The sequence below is a fragment of the Miscanthus floridulus genome, chromosome 18 (assembly GCF_019320115.1).
Source record: "Miscanthus floridulus cultivar M001 chromosome 18, ASM1932011v1, whole genome shotgun sequence".
Lineage (NCBI taxonomy): Eukaryota > Viridiplantae > Streptophyta > Magnoliopsida > Poales > Poaceae > Miscanthus > Miscanthus floridulus.
Genome location: NC_089597.1, coordinates 52,313,574 through 52,322,716, shown reverse-complemented (window position 1 = coordinate 52,322,716; position 9,143 = coordinate 52,313,574). Strand labels below are relative to the sequence as shown.

The window sequence follows — 9,143 nt, the reverse complement described above, 5'->3', positions numbered from 1 at the left end:
ACTTTAATAGTCCTAGTGTACCTTCATTTAGATTGTTTGATGATGAAGATGACTTAGGAAATTTTGTTGAAGATCCTAAAATGAGGCGTCCTTTTGGTACCAAACCTGTAGGCCTATGTTGGCACTAGACACTACTTGTGTTAGTATTTGAATTAATGTGGTCATCAGGTTCTTTAGTAGCGGCTCTGATTACAGCAACTGAGCAGGTTTGGTCCAATACAGAATATGGCTAGTCTCTAGGAGTTACTATAGCATTGGCCTTATATTGTTGGATTGTGTGTTTAGGATTTCATGTTGGGAATTTTGGAATGTTATCAGTTAGCTAACCTGAGTAGTATCAGCACAGATTTTTTATAAATGTGAGGTATGAATTTTGGAAACTCACATTCATTTCTTTTGTTTGTTGCTCTTGTCCATAGCAGTTGTAGGTAACTAGTGCTGTTGAACTCTCCTATTCATGAGAAACAAATAAATTAAACACAATTATCATTAGTTGCAATCAGGAATAGTGTAAAATGCAAGCATGAAGCCCTGCAATTGTAGTTGTCGTAATATGCAATAAGTGGAATTTTTATTTACCTCATTAGTATAATTGGGATTTATATTGTTTGAATCAAATTTGTAATAACTTTCAATATTCATTTCCAAATCTCTTGTAGAAGCACCCTGCATATAAAATGACAAATTGTTTAGATTATAACTTAGTAGTTTATTTCAAATTTAATGGCACAATGTTTGAATTGAAATATTCAGTAAGGGGACCCAATTTTCCTTTCAAACCTGTTCACAATCTATGTTAGCCGTTATCTCTGAAATCTGAGTAAGTTCGAGTCGACTGTCATCACATCCAATACCCATTTTCCTTAAAAAATCTTCATCTATGACTTCTTGAAGTCCTTCCTTATGCACCTGCACAAGGATATATTGGCTTAGTTTTGTGTTCCACCCTATGTTGCTCTGGTGCTTACAAGTTAATCTGATCAATGCAGGCCATAATTACTAAAATGAATGAAAAGATTGGTGTTGCTAGTATAGTCAGCCAGGAGTGCAAGACTGTTGTTTCTCAATATGGACAACAGATCCTACATCTTGTGCTATCTGAGGTTTGTGTATTCTAAACTATGGATTTGGTTTCTTGTTCCTGGTTCCTGGTACATCTGAACTGACTTTTATTGCAGGGTGTTTCGGTACCACTTAGTACTCTATTGTGCTTAACTGTTTCATTATGACAGCTTTTTGAGCGTCTACCTAGTCCCATGGGGATAATCAGCCATTGACTGTGCCAGTCATTGGTCCATACCTGACATTTTGTTCATCATTGGAGGCAAGGAGTTCAAGATGAAACCAGAGCAGGTGTGATCCCTTCTCCATTATCACATTTTGAGCTCTTGATCATTATTAGCCCTACCACCCTCATTTACTATTCTTGTTGCAGTATCTAAACTTGATTCTCTTTCTCTTTTGTTATGCAGTAGATTCTTAAGGTAGACGAAGGACAAGCTGCCCAATGCATCAGTAGATTCACAGCTTTGGATGTCCCAGCACCTTGTGGCCCCCTCTGGTAAACTATGCATCACTATGCTCCTTATCCTTGCTCTCATGATTGTTAATCTTTGCGCATAACGTTTAGCAGCTTGTTTTTAGTAATTTTTTGTGATTTTTGCTAACACACATTTTCCTTTGTTTATTTTGTTTTTTGCAAGCCCACACCAATTTTTTGTCTTTATCCTTTCATAGAAAAAAATTGTTTCTTGTGATTTGTGCTAGCACACCTTTTTCTTTGTTTATTGTGATTTGTGCTAACACATATTTTCCTTTGTTGATTGTGTTTTGTGCAAGCACACACCAATTTTTTGTCTTTCTCCTTTCATAGAAAAAAATGTTACTTGTGATTTGTGCTAACACACTTTTTCCTTTGTTAATTGTGATTTGTGCTAGCACACACCACATATTTGTTTATTGTGAGTGCTGATTTGTGTCGACACATTTCAGATATTTATGCCAGCACACACCACATTTATGTGATTCTGTTTTACTATAATTTGTGCCAGTACTTGTCCTTGCAATGGTTATATTCAAAGGTCCTTGTCTGCGCTTGTGTTGGGCTACGTGCTCACTACTTTGGATTTAGTTTCCTGACCTATGTTAATTGGTGTCCTTTGCATTTACATTCAGCAATCTGAAGTCAAATGGGCTATCCGGGCAGATCCCTGATGAAATTGGCGATTGTTCATCACTCATGATGCTGTAAGTTGAACTTTGAGTAACATGTTTATTTGTGGTTGTGCCCTGTAGGTTTTAGCATATAGTGCTTTTATTCAAACTTGCCTTTTTCGTTTAGGGACTTTTCCTTCAACAACTTGTATGGTGACATACCATTTTCAATATCAAAGCTAAAGCTCCCGGAAAATTTGGGAGGCTTCTTCTCTCTGAAATGTATAGAAATACCTGTCATTTTGGCTTTGGATGTTTTTATAGATGTTGTGTTTTTTTGTGATTTCTAGGATATTGAAGAACAACCAGGTGATTGGTGCGATCCCATCAATATTGTTAAAGCTCCCAAATTTGAAGATTTTGTAAGTTACTATTGCTACATGATTCTTATAAGTTGGATCAACTAGGATGGTTCAGAATTTCTAATGTGATGCGCACTCTAGGGACTTTGCACAAAATAATCTGACTGGGGAGATACCAAGGCTTATCTATTGGAATGAGGTTCTTCAATACTTGTAAGTTGTAACACCCTAAATTTTGCTTATCTTGAAATAAAGCTAAAATGATTTAATTTTTATTTTTATGGTCATGAAAACATGGAGAAATAATAAATTTTTATTAGATTAAAATTTATCTTAAGGTAGAAACGTGTTTGTTGCATTCATGCTGGTCGCACTTTGTGTTTCTATGTGCAAAATGTATTTTTTCAAAATACGTTTAGGAGACGAATATCTATCTCTAGGAATTTTCCGACTTCTTTCTGGAATTTAATTCCAACCTCCTTCACCTTAATCTTTATGTTCCAAGTTCCCAACAATCTTTTCATGAGCTCCAAATACTTTATTTGGGTTCATCATGTTTCAAAGTGTCTCTAGGAATTTTTCCTAAATTTTCGGAGGTCTCTAAGTATTTTTCGTAGCTTAAATATCAATTCTGGACTTTTCTAGAATTATTTTATTCACGAAATTAATTAATTCCGAAAATAAATAATATATCTTATTTTCCAACCAACTCTCAAAGCTCATGTGTAATAATCCTAATAAATTTTAAAGACCCATGCATTTATTTACTAATGTGCTTTAATGATTATTTAGGTCTATTAGTAAATGTGGAGGGTGCAACATCAATTAGTACTATATTGCTAGTTGATGTAGATGTGGAGAGTTTTTCTCCCTATAAATATGTACCACCCCTTAGCCAAAGCACATAAAAACTACCGTAAGGGGAGCCCCTAGTTTAGGAAATTCCTCTGGTAGAAAATTAGATTTTTCTCCTTCTCTCGTCGTCGCTGTCGCGTTGCCCGACGCCGTAGACCCGCCATCGACCGTAAGAAGGCCCTAGGTGAGTTCGCCGTCTTCTCTTCTTATTCCCTATGCTCTTGGCTCGTCAAACCTTGGCCTCTAGGATCCAAACCAAGCGCTCCAGGGAGCTTCTCGCCGTCGGCAATGGAGCTCCGCCACGCCGGTTTCTTCTCCGGCCGGTGACTCTCTCCCCCTCTTTTCTAATCTAGGCCGTCCAGATTCAATCCAATGGTCCAAGATCGCTCTTACCCCTTCGCTGGGTTTATTTGCAAAAGAGAGCCCCTGCAGTTTCGCGTAATATAACCCGCAGTCCATGGTGCACTACCAGAATACGTTTTTCGATTCTGAAAGCGTAGTTTCTTTCTAGTAGATTCAGAATACGTTTTCTCTTTCAGAAAACGTAAAATCCCTCTGTTAGATTCAAAATACGTTTTCTTCTTTTGAAAACGTAGTTTCTTTGTTTGATCCAAAATACGCTTTCATATATTTTCAGTTTTGCTACTAGTCTTATTTAGGCCATAAAATCTTCGTTTTAACTCCGTTTTGATCTATTCAAGTTGCGTTAGATTCGTAACATCCTACTGTTAAATATATTTTTGAACTTTTAAAATTCGAGGTTAAAATTTAATTTATTATTTTATTAAAGAAAATCTTATTTAATTCATAACTTTTCCGTTATAGCTCCGATTAACGTGCTTTTCGCGTCTGTGTGTTCGTAGTAACGTGTAGAACATCTTTAAAACCTTTTTACTTGTTTCATATGTTTGGTGTACTGTTCTAATTTAGTTCTATTGTTTGCTTCGTGTATGATTGCATAGATGCTTGTGTGGTGCTTTATGATCATGTCCAGTCGATAAGCTTTGCGTTGATGATATAAAAGAAGTTGGTGATCCAGAAGAAGTCCTTTGGAGGTTACAATTCAATAGAAGAAGGATCTGAGTTGAAGGCAAGTATAGCATGTGATCATCCTTGTTGTTCTATACACCTTTGATCATTTAATTCATGCTGCACGTGTCTACCTTAATTACAAGGATTTCCTAGTACTTTGTACCTTGTGCCTTAATACCTATGGGGTATTGCATTGGGCAGCATGATGCTAGTGCTCAACTACAACCATGATCTTGTAACTTGACTAATGGAATATACAATAAACATTAAAAGATGCTTTTTAGCAACATGGAACAAGAGGCTAGAGCATTTGGCTATTTTATGGTGCTCAAGATTCCTCTCCCTAAGGACTTATCTGTAAGCAAACATTTAGGACTTACAGTACAACTTGTGATCAACCAATCAGTTGTTCCTGTGAAATTAGAGTCTTCACCCGAAGATCAGAGTTGTCTTTACGCTGTTTGCTATCTAAGGTTATGTCCTTTATACTAAGTATGTTATATATTAAGTATTGTCTATTGATATTACTTTTACTTATAGCTATATGTGAGATTTGACTTTCTAGAGTCATATAGTGTGTATCTGATTTTGTCCTTAAAACCGGGTGCTACAAAGTCATCCTTTCAAAAAGTTTGTACTAGTGCTGGACTGCTAGTGCTATACCTACATTGTTAATATATTTAAGGGCCTACCTGCTCAGGAAAAGCTGGGCAGCATTATTAAGTTTTTATGGTTTGGATACATTCTTGTGAAATGACATTCAAACACATAAGTGTTACTGAAACATCAAGCAATTTCTTCTTAGTTTTGTGGCTAAATTAGTAACTATAATTACTAGGGGCTTGCGGGGCAATCATTTCGATGGAAGCCTCTCTCCTGATATGCGCCAGCTGACTGGCCTTTGGTACTTGTAACTTGCCTAGTTTGCTGCAAGTTAGTTGTGTTTTTTCTGTTAATTATGATTTGTGTTTTTAGAAGGGCAGGCCTGGTGTAGTGGTGAGAGCTATCTCACTGAGTCACCAGGTCATGGGTTCGAAGCAGCCTCTCCGTAGATTTTGCGGGGGAAGGCTTGCCTTGGTTTTTTCCTTCCCCAGACCCTACTCATGTGGGAGCCAACGGCACTGGGTCTGCCCCTTTTGTGATTTGTGTTTTTAGCCGTATGACTAGAAAATGCAGGACTTACTGTAAATCCTTGCGTCAATTTGTTACTTAGGCACTTTGATGCGAGGTTTAGTTCTTCACTTGTCCTATAGCTTTTGATTTACTTAACTTATGTACCATTCTAGCAATGTACAGAACTGAATACTTCTTCAATTTCTATGATAAAGTTTGTGGAAGTTTTGACAACATGGGGTTATAATAGAAGGCAACATATCAGGTAAACCAACCAACCTGTGCAAACTTAGAAACTACCGATCAGGATCAATGGATGCTGATCCAATGGATGGGGTAAGGGGGTTTAAGCGCAAAAAAAGGCCAGCAGGTGGGGGCTTAAGCACAAAAAAATCTCACCTCTCACCCCATCCATTGGATCAGCATCTAGTAGTCCTGATTGGTAGTTTTCATGTTTGCACAGGTTGGTTGGTTTGCACCTGATACGTTACCATAATAGAAGGGTACAAGAAGAACTAACAGCTGAACTGAGAAGATGCACCTAAGACTATAAGTAGTAAACTTTCAGCAGGGTTCACATGCATGAGCTAGTTTTTCTAATTATATACCTATTCAGTATAATTGTATTAATAACAAGTAGTAGTTGCAGTATTTGAAAAAAGGCGTACCCAGTGCAGAGAGGTCTCGCTCTGTGCGGGGTCTTAGGAAGATTGTCAGTGGCAAGTCTTATCCTCGCCTGTGTAATGCGAGAAGACCGCGACTCAAGTTGCAGTATTTGAAATGTGCAATTTTCATATTTATGTTCTGAAAATTTTCAGGATCATATTTTTTCTGCTGATCTTCTTTTCCTCTCTTGTTGTTCATCTTGTTGTGGTTTTCAATTTTTACTGATTTTCTTCTCTTTCTTAACGCATGTTATCTGGATCCGGAATTGATCGGCGTGTGTTTCTTTCTTGCTGGAGGGTGCAGTGGCAGATTTATTATTTTTTCATTTTGCTTGTACGTATGTTTTTTTGGGCCGATTGTTGCATTTTGGCCCAAATGAGCAGCAACTTTAGTTAGCGGGTTACGGTTCATGCGCCCGTTAAGGTTTGGATGGGCCCGGTAAGTGGCTGGGTGGGTTCACGGTGGCTGGGTGGGTTCACGGGTTCATTCGCGGACCCGTTATTAGTGCGTGAGTGACAGAAGCAGCTGCGGACAGATCTGACTGTAGCCTGAAAAAGTTTATATTTCAGACACCTGGAATATAGCAAATCCCTATTCTTGCACCTAAAAATCAAAATACAAAAAAGAAATAATTGATCACCTTAAAAGTATTTCATAAAGACTAGTTCTAGAATCAAAATACAAGGCTCAGCTGATGAAGAACAAAAAATCACGGAAGCATCTATAAAGAAACAGAGCCTCGTGCCCTCATCTATGCGACCGTGCGCTCGAGAGCAGGAGACTATATAGTACAAGTACAGCCCGTATTGGAATCACTTGACATCTTGGCACTACACACGACATGTTCTACTCTCCACGAAACACACAAATGCTGTTAACTGCTCGAACCCTGGATTGTTACGTTGTCAGATAAAGCAAAGTATAAGTCGTACCAATGTACTCTGTTGTTATCTTCCTCCTGATAGGTCGGAGATCGTGCCAAAGCTCGCCACCAGATCCGGATGTGAGATGGAGGACATGTCAAAGTTGCTGAAACTTGGCTGAAACTGGCTGAAAACACTGTTCTGGCTAAATTGACGTGAGAGAAAAACACTGTTTTTGCTGAAAAAAAAAGCCGAATAAGCCGGTTTCTCGGTAAGCCAAACCGGGCCTTTGTGGCTAGTACAAATTTGCGAGTGATCTGTGCGGCTGGGAATGATTTCCGTGGCCTAAAGATATTTGTCAAGGCTACCATTTGGCATGTACTCATAGACCACAAGAAGCTCACGTTTCCTCCGGCCGTAACCGAGCAGCTGCACAAGATTACGGTGCCGGATGCGGCCGATACTTGCTATCTCGGCAACGAACTCCTTCATCCATTGTCTTGATTCGTGGGACACGGACACCCTCTTCACGGCAACCTCTAGCATAGATGGCTCAAGAACTCCCTTGTAAACCCTCCCGAAACCTCCTTCACCGAGCAGATGCTTATCCTTGAATCCGTCAGTCGTGTGGTAAAGATCCTTGTACGAGAACCGGTGTGGCCCAAACTCAACCTCCCAGTCCTCGCGTAGCTCCGCGTACCTAAATCTCCTCCGCGCAAGAAGAACAGCGGCACCTCCAAAACCAAACACCAACGTTGCTGTAACGATGGGTAAGACGATTTCCAGGACCTTGGACCGCGGTTTGGGACCAGCCCGAGGTAGGTCGGCAGCTTGGAGACGTCAATGGCAGGAGCCGGCCTGTTCTTGCCGAAGCTCCAGCCAAGAACGCAGTGCCGCGAGTTGACACGACCGGTCGCCAACGAGAAGCCCAGGTAGACTAGGTCCGTGAGCACCGTCGAGAGGTCGTAGGAGACGGAGAGCAGTGGTCTGACTGCTCTGGTGGCTATTCTGAGTGGAGCTAGCGTCACGTTGATCAGCTTCTTCTCGCCGCTGTAGTCCAGCCAGACCTTCATGGCCTGACGGCTGATAAGCTTCAGGTTCTGGAACTCACCGCTCTCGTCGTCGTAGTACCCGGCGTTGTAGGATCGCAGGGACTGCAGGCCGTTGACGTCGATGCCGACGTGGTTGGCGTTGATGTCCTTGAACTCGACGCTCTGGATGGTGTCGATTTCCACGGCGAGCAGGTGGTTGCTGGCGGTGACGTTGTTCTGGACGTTGGTGAGGCCCAGGTAATTGGCCGGCAGAGCAGAGGAGAAGTCCTTGCCTGGAGCTATCAGGAAGGCCATGCCGTGCGCGCTGAAGTCGGGGTACACGGAGTCACGGAGACGATGCCGAACACGAAGGCGACGGAGAAGGACTGCACGGTGCCGTTTGCCGAGTCGCGGAGCCGCAGCGGGGTCGGGTGGAAAGCATGACCTTTGAGGTAGGCCGTGCCGTTGGTTAGCTGGAGGAGGCCGTCCGACGTGACGGCGGCGGTTCCGTCCACGGTGAGGCCCGATCCTCTGAAGCCGGAGTAGACAAATTGGTCGTCGTCGGCAACGGTGTCCGACGCTTGAAGGTGGAGGCCAAGGAAGACGATCAAGAGAAGGCGTACAAAGAGCATTTTGTCTCTTGAGAATTCTAAAAAAGCATGTCCGATCTGTGACATGTGAGAAAGATCAAACGATGTTTTGAAGTGGCTGTACTTTCTTGGGCGTGCATCACGGTTTGCACAGCACAGTTGCTCCCCGCTATGTATATCCATCGTTTTTACTTGCAGGGAGGAAGTCGATTGAACCACGCAAGGTCCGCTTACGTCTTACGGCCTTAGTCGCCTCTCTCCGTATTTTCATGTGTCAGCACAACTGTGGGCAGCTACATTTACAAAGAAGACGGTGCCCTGCTTAGAATGCACGAACCTGAATCAAAACTATTGGTCTTGTGGTGTACGACGCTTGAAGGTGGAGGCCAAGGAAGATGATCATCAGGAGAAGGCGTACAAAGAGCATCTTGCCTCTTGAGAATTCAAAGCTTGTCCGATGCGTGACATGTGAGACGA

General features: G+C 41.4%; 1 pseudogene; it reads right to left on the bottom strand.

The window, feature by feature from the left end:
* Window positions 1-318: 318 nt before the first annotated feature.
* LOC136523839 (L-type lectin-domain containing receptor kinase SIT2-like) lies at window positions 319-8,791 on the bottom strand (annotated as a pseudogene).
* Window positions 8,792-9,143: the final 352 nt, after the last annotated feature.